General features: G+C 45.3%; 1 protein-coding gene across 2 annotated transcripts in view; it reads right to left on the bottom strand.

Annotated features, from left to right (window-relative positions):
- The window catches only part of PMS1 (PMS1 homolog 1, mismatch repair system component), a 131,234-nt gene that overhangs the window by 71,855 nt on the left and 44,174 nt on the right, over positions 1-15,205 (bottom strand). The gene's annotated exons all lie outside the window — the stretch shown is intronic.

Here is a 15,205-nt window from a genome sequence, read left to right as displayed (position 1 = left end):
TGCTCATACTTCCTTTCACTCTTATATCCTAACTCATGAATATAAACCAAAATCTTTTTCTTCACTTTGGTTCAAGCATACCTTTGAAATTCTCAGCTAGATTTCTCTGCACAGCTAAATTACTGTATCACCTGCAAGATGTGCAACAGAAAGAACATCCAAAGTATTTGTTCATAAAAAAAAAATACAAGCAACTGCTGCGTTTGACACTGCTTGTGCTACAGTGTGGATTTCACATATGAGCACGGGGATTCTTCTCAATTTACCAGATGTATCACCCGTGTCAGCTCACACGTATGCATACAGGATTATCCAAAGACAAATGCAGCCATTCCACTAAATGTGGACTTTATAGGAGCTACTAAGGAGTCACATGATACAACTATCATTTTAAGTTGCAAGATCAACTCTCCTAGATGAAGAACAAAAAATACTTCATTATTGATATCTGCAATCACCCACATCTTTATGTTTGCTTCAGTAACTTCAGCCTAGAAGTCCAATACAAAAATTACTAAAATGTAAGGGTCAGTTATATCTACCACTAAAGTTCAGTAGGTTTCCATTTACAGGTATTGTATGAACATATACTAGACTTGGGGTTACTCAAACATCACCATATATCCAAGGAAACACCAGTTCATAACCAGGGTAGGAGTTGCCAAAAAACACAGAAGAGTTTGCTTCCGATCATTAATCACAAACTAAATGCACTTATTCAAACAGAACAGTTGCAATAAATGACCAGACCTGTTTACCGTATTTTCACGCATATAACGCGCGCGTTAAACGCGTTTTTACCTACCGCGCATACCCCTCGCGCGTTATATGCGTGAGCGCGGTATACGAAAGTTTTCAAACATAGTTCCCACCCCGCCCGACGCCCGATTCACCCCCCCCAGCAGGACCACTCGCACCCCCACCCCGAACGACCACTCGCACGCGCTCCCACCCGCACCCGCATCCATGATCGGAGCAAGAGGGAGCCCAAGCCCTCTTGCCCGGCCGACTCCCCGACGTCCGATACATCCCCCCCCCCCGGCAGGACCACTCGCACCCCCACCCCGAAGGACCGACGACTTCCCGACAATATCGGGCCAGAAGGGAGCCCAAACCCTCCTGGCCACGGCGACCCCCTAACCCCACCCCGCACTACATTACGGGCAGGAGGGATCCCAGGCCCTCCTGCCCTCGACGCAAACCCCCCTCCCCCCCCAACGACCGCCCCCCCCCCGACCCCCCGCCCGCCCCCCAGCCGACCCGCGACCCCCCTGGCCGACCCCCACGACCCCCCCACCCCCCTTCCCCGTACCTTTGGAAGTTGGCCGGACAGACGGGAGCCAAACCCGCCTGTCCGGCAGGCAGCCAACGAAGGAATGAGGCCGGATTGGCCCATCCGTCCTAAAGCTCCGCCTACTGGTGGGGCCTAAGGCGCGTGGGCCAATCAGAATAGGCCCTGGAGCCTTAGGTCCCACCTGGGGGCGCGGCCTGAGGCACATGGTCGGGTTGGGCCCATGTGCCTCAGGCCGCGCCCCCAGGTGGGACCTAAGGCTCCAGGGCCTATTCTGATTGGCCCACGCGCCTTAGGCCCCACCAGTAGGCGGAGCTTTAGGATGGATGGGCCAATCCGGCCTCATTCCTTCGTTGGCTGCCTGCCGGACAGGCGGGTTTGGCTCCCGTCTGTCCGGCCAACTACCAAAGGTACGGGGAAGGGGGGTGGGGGGGTCGTGGGGGTCGCCAGGGGGGTCGCGGGTCGGCTGGGGGAGCGGTCGGAGGTTCTTGGGGGGGCGGTCGTTGGGGGGGAGGGGGGTTTGCGTCGAGGGCAGGAGGGCCTGGGATCCCTCCTGCCCGTAATGTAGTGCGGGGTGGGGTTAGGGGGTCGCCGTGGCCAGGAGGGTTTGGGCTCCCTTCTGGCCCAACTACCAAAGGTACGGGGAAGGGGGGTGGGGGGGTCGTGGGGGTCGCCAGGGGGGGTCGCGGGTCGGCTGGGGGAGCGGTCGGAGGTTCTTGGGGGGGGCGGTCGTTGGGGGGGAGGGGGGTTTGCGTCGAGGGCAGGAGGGCCTGGGATCCCTCCTGCCCGTAATGTAGTGCGGGGTGGGGGTAGGGGGTCGCCGTGGCCAGGAGGGTTTGGGCTCCCTCCTGGCCCGATATTGTCGGGGAGTCGGCGGTCCTTCGGGGTGGGGGTGCGAATGGTCCTGCCGGGGGGGGGATGAATCGGACGTGGGGGGGGGGGGTGAACAGAGAGTCGGGACAGCGCACGGAGAGGCGGGGCAGTGCACGGAAGTCAGGGGGGTGAACGGAGAGTCGGGACAGCGCACGGAAAGTCAGGGCAGTGCACGGAAGTCAGGGGGGGTGAACGGAGAGTCGGGACAGCGCACGGAAAGTCAGGGCAGTGCATGGAAGTCAGGGGGGGGTGAACGGAGAGTCGGGACAGCGCACGGAGAGGCGGGGCAGTGCACGGAAGTCAGGGGGGGTGAACGGAGAGTCGGGACAGCGCACGGAAAGTCAGGGCAGTGCATGGAAGTCAGGGGGGGTGAACGGAGAGTCGGGACAGCGCACGGAGAGGCGGGGCAGTGCACGGAAGTCAGGGGGGGTGAACGGAGAGTCGGGACAGCGCACGGAGAGGCGGGGCAGTGCACGGAAGTCAGGGGGGTGAACGGAGAGTCGGGCAGCATGCGCGGTATAATCGTGAGCGCGTTATACCAAAGTTTTTGTGCTTATCATCGTGATTTCTGCGCGCTATACACGTGTGCGCGTTTTATACGGGTGCGTGTTATTTGCGTGAAAATACGGTATATGCTGATAATAAAAATGCCAAAATAATCAGTAAATTAAATAGAGCTCAAACACAACTGCAACTCTGTTCTTCCTATATTTTTTTTTAATCTATCTACAACAACTGCCAATGTCTAATACATTTTTGTCAGGCTCTTCAAACTTAGAATGCCAGTGTTGTTTTCTGCAACACCTTTCTAGAGCTTAATAGGGAATAATCAAAGGTCTGAAATTTTGTTGTTGTTGATGATTTTTTTTTTGTTAAATAAAGAACAGAATTGGACCAGAAATTGTAAGCAAGTAATTATTTTATTTGCATTTATGAATAACTTTAGATCTTTGATTTGATCTGCTGAACTCAGGAAAAGTGTCACAAAACCACTAATGAAGTTCTAAGCATGAAATAGAAAGAAGGGGGTTGATGCTTTTGGCCAATAACAAAAATGCTGTTTTTTTCTAACTGAATGAACAAATACATTGTGTTATGCGATCCATATTTATTAACCCTTTAATTGGCAGATGGCAAAATGGCTGCTTTACGAGAGCAACAGTGTCAAGTAACAGGTATTTGGAGATACAGAGCTATAGGAAACACATGTTGCTTCTGAGCAATAATGCCAAAGGGTTAATGTGAGGCAAGATTCCACCGTTAATGCAGATGTACAATAACTAATGTACAGTAAAAGTGATTATGTACTTACCCTGGTAAGCTCTTTTCCAGTAGATAGGGGAGACTTTTTAGACAAGTGGGTAGTATCCCAATGGCCACATGCCACCAGCAGAAGGAATCCAATCCAGATTTTCTCTCTGTGACTCTGCTCTACTTTAGTGTGCTCTCTAGCTCCACCTACAGTTAGTACCTAAGCACCGAGAGCCATCTTACAAATGTGAAGTAGAGACACCCATGGCAATGAAGACCATAAACAAGTGTTCTGCTCATGAACAAACATGAAAACAACAAATGCATAAATGAAGCTCAGAAACGACCCTTGCATAAAACAATGACATATAGACAGAGTATTGACTAACATCCAAGAACTTGGAGAAGCATAAATGGGCAGTAGGCAGACACAGGAAGGACAAGGCAGGAGTCTAGAATGTCTCCCCTATCTACTGGAAAAGAGCTTACCAGGGTAAGTAGATAATCTATTTTTCCAGTACAATAGGAGAGATATTCTAGACAATTAGGACATACCAAAGCAGTCCCTAAATGCCAGGGCGGGGTGACTTCGCCAATCTAGAAAACTGAGGACCTGAAGGCAGAGTCCTGTCTCGCCGCCATATCCACTGTGTAACAATTGGCAAACATGTGCAAAGAGGACCATATTGCTGCCATGCAGATTCTCTCAAGGGAGACCACACTAACTTCAGCCCATCAGTCCACGAAGAAGCTACAGGCCTAGACGAATGCACCTTAATGAAGATGGGAGACTGAATCCCGGCCAGAATATAGGCTAACAAAATGGACCCACGGATCCCACTGGAAATGGTGGCCATTGGGATACTACCCACTTGTCTAGAATGTCTGCCCTATTGCACTGGAATTGTAAAGTTTTACTACTGCTGGGGCATTCTCAATCTTTTGTCACTCAGATTATGTGGAGAAAAATTCTTTGTCACGCATTAACCAAATTTCAGATAATGTGATACGGCTGGCTACACCTATTCATGTGTCATTAAATGTATTGGGTTATCTGCCACTTATTCTTTACCCCATTCTACATTAATCATAAACATGGAAAATACAGTGTTAAATGCTAATACACTACATATTAATTGCTAGCATTAAGTGCTGCATTAACAGCTAATGCAGCTTAGTAAATAGGCCCCATTGTTATCTGCTGATTGTGCAATGAAAGATTTAACTATTTTTGCAATTTAAGCAAATTAAAATAGAGAAAGGAAATGAAAGGGAAAAGGGGATGGGACTTGATATACCGTCTTTCTACGAGGGTCATTTCATAAATAATGCACATAATTTTTTTAAATTTAAATTTATTTTTTTTTTTAAGTATTTCTTTATAATCCTTCAATATAGTCTCCCTGCTTTGCAATGACTGAGTCCCAACGTCCGGGAAGCTTCATTATTCCATTCAAGACACCATTTTAGTTCAGTTGCTGAATGGCTCGGCTACCAGCGGAAGAAAGTTCTTCCAGAGATGCCAAATGATGTCCACGCATCATTGGAAAAAGGTCATAGTCTGGTGGTCTCATGTTTGGACTGTAGGGAGCATGAGGTAACACCTCCCTGCCGTATTTGTATAGTTTTTCAATATCTAAATAAATTGGAGAAAAATCTATAAACTTAATTCACAATTTAAACAATATAACTAATAAAGTGAATTTGAATAATAAACAATATTAATCAATCATTAAAAATGATTTTAAGAGTGCTCAGTGTGATATCTTATTCATAACCAACAGGTTAATGGAATAAAGATGTATGATCATTGCATCATCGCACTCACCTCCCTACCAGCCCTATATATCTTGCAAAAAATGAACTGTTCTAACAAGTTTATGATAAACGATGTATAAAGATGAGTACTTAGCTGAATTCACAAGATGTTAATAAGTCCATCGCTCATGAGTGAGATTGCTCAAACAGAGACATCTTTGAAGGCTGATCGTTGATGAAAACTAGTGAGTGCAATGGATTATTCCAAGTTGTTACTTCATATTGATACCGCTGGTTAGGAAATAATGTCAAAATAAAGTGAGTCTCCACTACAACCACAAAAATGAAAAATATATGTGTGACTAAAATGTCTTAATCTAAAAATTGAAATGAAATGTCCAATAACTCCTCATTTCCTCAACACCGATCGTGTTTCGCTACGGATAGCGTCATCAGGAGGAAAAAACTAAACATAAAAGAAAACATGGTAAAGAATATATTATAGTTGTCAAATGTCATAAAAGTATTTAGAAAATGTATTTAGAAAAAACTAATGATAAATTACCTTCGGGCTTCCAAAGAGAGGGAACACACCGTCTGGGATTTTTCAGCCAGTGAGCCGAACCTACGTTTGACGTTCAAACGTGGCGCCATAAAAAGGCCGTCAAAAGATCACATGATGTATATCGTATTAATGAAACTTACGGACTAATTATTACCTAATGGTCCATTCTATTTCTCTGTTGAGACCATTCGGAACTACTGTGTTCCAAGTATAAATCAGCCGTTGTTCATGATATAAGAGAATGTGAGAGATATCACCCTGCCTATTAAACTTAAATTGTCTGATTACACTGAATTTGAGTTCATTTAAAGAATGGCCAGCAGAAAGCCAATGTTCTGTTAATGGAGCTTCTAATTTGTTAGTTCTGATACTACTCAGATGTTCCGCTATTCTTAATTTAATAGGTCTTTTAGTTTGACCTATATAAACTTTATTGCATGGACAAAAAATCCCATATATTACCTGGGAGGTGTTACAATCCGAATGATCCCTCAAATAATAGATTTTGTTAGTATTGGGTATCTTGATTTGATTAATTGTCAAAGAGTGGCTACAATATTTGCAACTCCCACAGCTTGTATGACCCATTGGTCCAATCAGATCTTGTTGAATAGGATTCATGTTGAAAAATTCACCTAAATTCTTACTTCTTTTATGTGCAAACATCGGCATCTCTGAAAACACTGAATGGAAGCTAAGTATATTCCAATGTTTATATATAATTTTTTGTATATGATGTGTCTTACTAGAGAATGGCAGTACACAAGTTATTCTTGAATTACTTTGATCAGACTTGTTACTTGGTAGCAAAAGCCAATCACGATTGGCATTCTTGGCCCTTTTATGTGCAACTTTAATGCATTGTTCCGGATACCCTCTAGCACGAAACCGTTGACTCATTACTCTTGCTTGCTGATGGTATTCAATAGGTGAGGAACATAACCGTTTCAATCTGAGGAATTGACTGTTTGGTATACTATTTTTAAGTTTTTTAGAATGAAAACTCCTATAGTGAAGAATAGAATTTCTATCGGTGTCTTTTCTGTAAATAGTCGAATGGAACTGACCAGCTGTAAGAGATATTTGAATATCTAAAAAATTAATTTTAGATTTGTCCATATTAGCAGTGAACTTGATGTTACAGTCACATTCATTAAGCTGGTTCACAAATAATTCCACTTCCTCCATGGTGCCTTTCCAAATAAAAATAATATCATCAATAAATCTCTTCCAAAATAAAATCTTGGAAAAGAATATTGAATTATATATATATTTGTCTTCAAATTGGGCCATGAATAAACATGCTACGGCTGGAGCTACTGTTGCTCCCATAGCAACACCTTTACGTTGTATAAAGTGTTGATCCTCATATATAAAATAATTATTATTTATCACTAATCGAGCCATGAACATTAGTAGATTGAGTTTGTTCCCTACTTGTGGTGATTGTGACAGATAGTATTCAATAATCTGTAGGGCTGTTTGTTGTGGTATACTAGTATATAGAGAGGTTATATCCAGTGTGACCAATATCAAATCCTCTGTATCATCCGTATCCTCTATATTGATAGAAGAAAAATCCAAATTTTGAATTTGCACTAATAAGTCCATAGAATCTCTAATATAAGATCGAATAGATAACATAAATGGCTGTAAATAAAAATCAATGTATTGTGATAAAGGTTCTAATAAAGAACCACAACAGGATACTATGGGTCTCCCCGGTGGATTATGAAATGATTTGTGTATTTTCGGGAGAAACTTTATCATCGGAACAGAAGGATTCTTACAATATAGATATTTAAATTCTTTAGATGATATAATGCCATCGGTATTAGCTTGACATAAAGTAGTATATATAATTTGTTGAAGATCTTTAGTTATATCATTCTCCACCCGTTGATAAACTGTAGAATCTGAGAGTTGACGTCTAGCTTCTATATGATATGCTTCCGTGTCCATAACTACAACTCCTCCCCCTTTGTCAGCACGTAAAATTTTTATAGACCTATCCTGAGTCAATATCTTTAGAGCAGTTCTTTGTGCTCGTGTCAAATTATGATGTTGTTTATAATTATTTGACTCCATTGCAGCCATATCTTTCAATACCAGTTTTTCAAAAGCACCAATCATATTGTCTACGGGACCCGGTGGCACCCATGTTGATGGAACGTGATGAGAGTCAGTAAAGGAAGGTTCATCTTGAGATGGTGTATTAGTTTGGCCAAAAAATAATTTCAATTTCAATGATCTGAAAAATTTGTGTAACCAAGCTAGAGTGTCATAAGAATCATAATAGGTGAATGGAACAAATGACAAACCCATCTGCAACAGTGAAATTTCTGAAGAAGTTAACATTCTTGATGATATGTTGAATACTAATGTTAACGATTTTTGGAAGCCCGAAGGTAATTTATCATTAGTTTTTTCTAAATACATTTTCTAAATACTTTTATGACATTTGACAACTATAATATATTCTTTACCATGTTTTCTTTTATGTTTAGTTTTTTCCTCCTGATGACGCTATCCGTAGCGAAACACGATCGGTGTTGAGGAAATGAGGAGTTATTGGACATTTCATTTCAATTTTTAGATTAAGACATTTTAGTCACACATATATTTTTCATTTTTGTGGTTGTAGTGGAGACTCACTTTATTTTGACATTATTTCCTAACCAGCGGTATCAATATGAAGTAACAACTTGGAATAATCCATTGCACTCACTAGTTTTCATCAACGATCAGCCTTCAAAGATGTCTCTGTTTGAGCAATCTCACTCATGAGCGATGGACTTATTAACATCTTGTGAATTCAGCTAAGTACTCATCTTTATACATCGTTTATCATAAACTTGTTAGAACAGTTCATTTTTTGCAAGATATATAGGGCTGGTAGGGAGGTGAGTGCGATGATGCAATGATCATACATCTTTATTCCATTAACCTGTTGGTTATGAATAAGATATCACACTGAGCACTCTTAAAATCATTTTTAATGATTGATTAATATTGTTTATTATTCAAATTCACTTTATTAGTTATATAGTTTTTCAATGACATTCCCTATGTGCAGGTAAGCGTTGTCCTGAAGAATGATTGGCTCGGCCAAGAGCAACTGACCTGTGCATTTTTTGCAAAAAATCACGATAATACACTGCTGTGACACTTCTTCCACACCAAACTTTGTCTGCGACGATCATAAGCAAAAATCATCATTTGTTTGACTTTTGATTGAGCTCGTCAAAATTTTTTTGGTCTGGGGAAGATGGAGCTCCCCACTCGTCATTGAAAAACTACACAAATACGGCTGGGAGGTGTTACCTCATGCTCCCTACAGTCCAGAATTAGACATGCCTAAAGCAAACAGCGGTGGCTGCCCAGCAGAAGCAGCACTCCGAACAGGTTGCTCCTGGCCTTCCTGCTGGGACCTTCCCTCTGCTGTCTCACTGATGACATGGCAGAGGGAAGCCCTGCACTGCCTCTGCCAGTCAGTCATTGTTGCTGCTACTTTAGTAGGCCTGAAGAGGGGGGGAGGTCGGTCGGGAGGTGCTGCATAGGGGAATAGGAGGGATGAAAAGCTGCAGCTCAGGGGAATGGGTGGGAAGGAGGAAAGCTGCTGCACAGGGGGATAAGAGGGAGGAAAGCTGCTGCACAGGGGGATAGGAGGGATGGAAAGTGGTTGCACACGGGGGGAGAGGAGAGAGGAAGAATTGTTGGACATGGGGTGGAGGAGAAAGAGATACAACAGAGGTAGAAAGGGGCGAGAGGGAGAAATTGTGCAAATGGTGGAGGGAAGGGAAACATGCATGGAGAAGAGAGAGCGAGAGAAATGTTGGACACAAGGTGCAGGACAGGGAGAGATGATGCATGGGGAGAGAGAAAGAAATGTTGCACATGATAATAGAGGGGAGGAATGGAAAACTGTTGCATGGAGGGGAATATAGAGGATTGACCCAGGGCACAAGGCAAAGTGAGAGAAAAATGGTAATAGAGGATTGACCCAGGGCACAAGGCAAGGTGAGAGAAAAATGGTAAACAGTGGGAAAGAAACAGAAATGTTGGATATGGCAGTGGAAGGGAAGGTACAGAGATGGAATAAAATGTAAAATGGGCAGGAGACCCTTGCAAGCGAAATAACAGAAGACAAACAGAAGCCAGATGCTGGGACCAACATGATTTGAATAATAAAATGACCAGACAACAAAAGGTAGAAAAAAATTTTTATTTTCCATTTTGTGATTACAATATGTCAGATTTGAAATGTGTATCCTGCCAGAGCTGGTGTTAAGACAGCACCTGCGTGGAGTTTGAGAGGGCAAAGGGGGGGTGAGGTGGGTGAAGAGGCTTCAAAATAAACCAACCAGGACATTTGAAAAAAAGCTTGATTGGGTGGGAAAAGTGAATTGAATTGAAAAATTAATTCAATACATCAAATCGAATCAAAATCTTTTCCCCTAAATCGGGCAGCACTACCCTAGACCACCAGGGCTAACAAAGGTAGGTCTGGGGGGAACTAGAGGGGGAGGGGGGAGCGAGGACCTTGTCAGAGCTTCTTTTTTTGAGGTTCAGGGGTGGTAGACTCAAGAGTAATGTTAGGAAATTCTTCTTTACGGAGGGGGTTGTTGATGTGTGGAATGCGCTCCCGAGGGAGGTGATAAGAACATAAGAACATAAGAAGTTGCCTCCGCTGAGTCAGACCAGAGGTCCATCCTGCCCAGCGGTCTGCTCCCGCGGCGGCCCATCAGGCCTAATTGCCTGAACAGTGTCCATGACTAATTTTGTAACTGCCTCTGATCCTCTAATTCTATCCCTATTACCTACCTCTACTCTTATCTGTACCCCTCAATCCCTTTGTCCTCCAGGTACCTGTCCAGACCCTCTTTGAAGCCCTGTAGTGTGCTTCTGCTTATCACATCCTCCGGTAGCGCGTTCCATGTATCCACCACCCTCTGAGTGAAAAAGAACTTCCTGGCGTTTGTTCTAAACCTTTTCCCTTTCAGTTTCTCCGAGTGCCCCCTTGTGCTTGTGGTTCCCCGTAATTTGAAAAATCTGTCCATGTCCACTCTTTCTATGCCCTTCATGATCTTGAAGGTTTCTATCATGTCTCCTCTAAGTCTCCGCTTTTCCAGGGAGAAAAGCCCCAACTTCTTCAGGCTGTCAGTATATGAGAGGTCTTCCATACCCTTTATTAGCTTAGTTGCTCTTCTCTGGACTCTCTCATGTACCGCCATGTCCTTCTTGAGGTACGGCAACCAGTACTGGACACAGTACTCCAGGTGCGGGCGCACCATTGCACGATACAGTGGCAGGATTACTTCCTTCGTCCTGGTTGTGATATCCTTCTTAATGATGCCCAACATTCTGTTCGCCTTCCTTGAGGCTGTGGCGCACTGTGCTGACACTTTCAATGATGTGTCTACCATCACTCCCAGTTCTCTTTCAAGGTTACTCACCCCTAGCGGTGATCCCCCCCATTTTGTAAGTGAACATCGGGTTCTTTTTCCCTACATGCATGACCTTGCATTTTCCTATGTTGAAGCTCATTTGCCACTTTTCAGCCCACTATTCCAGCGTTGTCAGATCTTTTTGGAGGTTTTTGCAGTCCTCCATGGTTTTGACCCTGCTGTATAGTTTAGTGTCATCCGCAAATTTAATAACCTCACATTTTGTTCCCGCCTCCAGGTCGTTGATAAATATATTGAACAGGAGCGGTCCCAGCACCGACCCCTGCGGAACTCCGCTCGTGACCCATTGCCAGTTTGAGTAATGGCCTTTTATTCCAACCCTCTGTTTCCTGTCCGCCAGCCAGTTTTTGATACATCGGTGGACCTCCCCTTGCTCCCCGTGGTTCCATAGCTTCCTTAGCAGTCTTTCATGTGGTACCTTGTCAAAGGCTTTTTGGAAGTCAAGGTAAATGATGTCTATAGATTCCCCTTTATCCACCTGGCTGCTTACCCCCTCAAAGAAGTATAATAAGTTAGTGAGGCATGACCTGCCCTTGCAGAAGCCATGCTGGCTCGGCTTTAGTTGCCCAGTGTTTTCGATGTGTTCCCAGATGCAGTCTTTAATCAGCACTTCCATCATCTTTCCCGGGACCGAGGTCAAGCTCACCGGCCTGTAGTTTCCTGGGTCTCCCCTTGAGCCTTTCTTGAAGATGGGCGTGACATTTGCTATTTTCCAGTCTTCCGGAATCTCTCCAGTTTTTAAGGATAGGTTGCATATTTGTCGAAGTGGCTCAGCTATTTCGTTCCTTAGTTCCTTGAGTACCCTTGGGTGAATGCCGTCCGGACCTGGCGATTTGTCGCTCTTTAGCCTGTCTATCTGTCTAAGGACATCCACTTTGCTCACCTCCAGTTGGACCAGATTTTCATCCTGATCTCCTTTTACGATCTCCTCGGGTTCCGGAATGTTGGTTGTGTCCTCTCTCGTGAAGACTGACGTGAAGAACTCGTTTAACCTGTCAGCTATCTCTTTTTCCTCTTTTACCACTCCCTTTCTGTCTCCATCATCCAAGGGTCCCACTTCCTCTCTTGCCGGTTGCTTCCCCTTGACGTACCTGAAGAATGATTAGAAGTTTGTTGCTTCCCCCGCCAGTCTCTCTTCATATTCTCTTTTTGCTTTCCTAACCACTCGGTGACACTCCTTTTGGTGTTTTTTATGTTCCTTTTGGTTGTCCTCTGATCGATCCTTTTTCCATTTTTTGAAAGATGCCTTCTTGTCATTTATCGCCTTTTTCACTGCATTTGTTATCCACACTAGGTTTTTAGTTCTATTCTTCTTGCACCCTTTCCTGAACTTGGGGACGCACAGGGTCTGTGCTTCGTGCACCGTGTCCTTAAGTAGGGTCCAGGCTTTTTCTACAGACTCCATCTTCCTTGCGGTGTTGTTGAGTTTCTTTCCCACCATTTTCCTCATGGCATCATAATTCCCTTTTTTGAAGTTGAGTGCTGTCGTTGTAGTTCTAGTCACCTTTGTAGATCCAATTTCTAGCCTGTACTGGATCGTGTTGTGGTCGCTGTTTCCTAGTGGGGCTAGTACCGCCACCTCCTTGGCGGGTCCCCCTAGTCCGTTGAAGATTAGGTCAAGAGTTGCATCCCCCCGTGTTGGTTCTGTGACCAGCTGTTCCATAAAACAGTCCCTTGTGACCTCCAGGAATGCGGTCTCCCTCATGCAGTTTGAGTGCCTGATACTCCAGTCTATTCCCGGGTAGTTGAAGTCCCCCATCACCACCACACTTCCGCTTTTGCATACTTGCCTCATTTCAGTCTCCAGATCCTGGTCGGTTTCTTCCGTTTGTCCAGGTGGGCGATAGTACAGACCTAATTTTATGTCTGCTCCAGAACCTCCGGATAGCTTAACCCATAGTGATTCCAAGTCATCCGCCCTTACTGCTGTTTCCATTCTGGTTGAAGGTATGGAATCCTTTATATATAGCGCTATTCCTCCACCCTTTTTGTGTGGCCTATCTCTCCTGTAGAGTTTGAACCCTGGCAAAGCCACATCCCATTCATTCTCATCGGTCCACCATGTTTCTGTGACTCCAAATATGTCTAGGCCCTTTTTGCTGGCTAAGACTTCCAGCTCTCCCATTTTAGCCCTTAGGCTCCTAGCATTAGTGTATAGGCAGTGTAAGTCCTGGTTGTTCGCCTTTCTTGCTGGTTTTCCTTGTGGTTTGGCACTCCTGGCGACCCCCTCATGGGTTGCCAGTCCCCAAGCCTCATCCCGGACATCCTCCTCCTGTGGGGTGTCTGTTTTGTCCTCAGCCCGTTTCCCCATTTTTGGTTCAACATCCTTGGCCCTGGTGCTCTGCATTGCGTCCTTAGGTCCTTTTCCCAAAAATTCCCACTCAGTCCTGATCCCTTTTTTACAATCTCCTTGCCCAGTGTCCTTGGCCCCCTTTATTGTATCCTTTGGTCCTTCTTCAAAAAATTCCCATTCAGTTCCGAGCCCTCTTTTACAATGTCCTTGCTCAGTATCTTTATTTGATACTTTTGTCCGATGTGTCAGTTCGACTGTCGGCTTTCCCCTCTTCCTCAGTTTAAAGCCAAATCTATGACGCTCTGGACGTTGCGTGCCAGCATCCTTGTCCCAGTCGTGCTCAGATGCAGTCCGTCTCTCCTGTAGAGCTTATTCTTTCCCAAGAAAGTTGTCCAGTTCCGAATAAAAAGGAAACCCTCCTCTTCGCACCATCTCCTGAGCCAACCATTTATTGCTTGTAGTTCACTCTGCCTCCTTGTGTCCGCTCTCGGTAATGGCAGGATCTCCGAGAAGGCTATCTTCCTTGCCCTCAGTTTCAGTCTCCTCCCCAGGATCCTGAACTGATCAGTTAGCGCAGTCCTGTTGTAGTTTCTCCTGCTGACGTCGTTGGTTCCTACATGGATTTCTACAGCTGTCTCCTCCGTCTCAGCCCCTTCCAGGATCCTCTCGATTCTGTCGATGATGTCCTTCATTCTGGCCCCCAGGAGACATGTCACTAGTCGGTCCTCTCTTCCTCCAGCTATGTGACTGTCCACTCCTCTCAGGATTGAGTCTCCCACTACGATAGCAGATCTCCCCTTCCTCAGCTGTCTCTCTGGTCTCAGGTCTGTGTCAGTGGCGCAGTCCTCCAGTCCTTCCTCTGGGTTCTATTGGGTCTTCTCCTCACCTGCCTGTCCAGATTCTCCGCAAGGTCCTACTCCTATGGTGTCTGGTGGGTTAGGTCGTCCAACTGTTGGTTCTTCTCTGAGGTGTTGGTGGTCCTGTGCCTCCACCATCCTGCAGGCCTCTTCGATGAATTTCTCGAGCTCTCTAACTTGTTTTGTGATGTTGTCCTCTCTGGCGGTGTCCTCGGTTGTCCAGCACTGTTCCTCCATAGTGCACAGTCCCTCCAGTTCCTGTACTCGAACCTGCAGTCTCCCGACCTCCTTCTTCAGGCTATCCAGTTCCTGACATCGACTGCATATGTACGCCTGCCTCCCGGAGGGGAGGCAGTCATACATATGACATTCGATGCAGAATACTGGGTAGCTCCCCTGGGTTCCTGTAGCCTCCATTTCTTTGTCCTTGCTCCTCGTTGATTGGGAGTGGCGCCTGGCGTGCAGCTAGCTGAAAAAGTAGAGAGAGAGAAAAGAATGAGAAGAGAAGAAAATTTTTATTTTATTTATTTATTTTTTTTTGTTTTTGGGTTTTTTTTTAAGTTTTTTAGAAGTTAGATTTGCTGCTGGACTGCCTGGGCTCCTTCTCAAAGCTCCTTCGCAAAGGCGCTCTCGCTAAGGCGAGCGCCTTTGCCGCTCGTCTTCGCCGTGCGCCGAACAGCTGGGCGCCGTTGGCTCCATTCTTCTTAAAGGGGAGTCTGGGCACCGACGCGACCTGTGACGCGGTGGGGGTGGGCGGAGCTACCTCTCGCCGCGACCCCGGTTCCTCCTGCCTGCTCTGCCTTCCTCCCCTGGCTTCCTCCTCGTGGCTTCCTCCTCCTGCCCTCTGCT

This window comes from Geotrypetes seraphini, chromosome 5, assembly GCF_902459505.1.
Source record: "Geotrypetes seraphini chromosome 5, aGeoSer1.1, whole genome shotgun sequence".
In the NCBI taxonomy this organism is placed as follows: domain Eukaryota; kingdom Metazoa; phylum Chordata; class Amphibia; order Gymnophiona; family Dermophiidae; genus Geotrypetes; species Geotrypetes seraphini.
The sequence above is the reverse complement of the archived record's forward strand: the minus strand, read 5'-3'. Positions and strand labels throughout refer to the sequence as shown.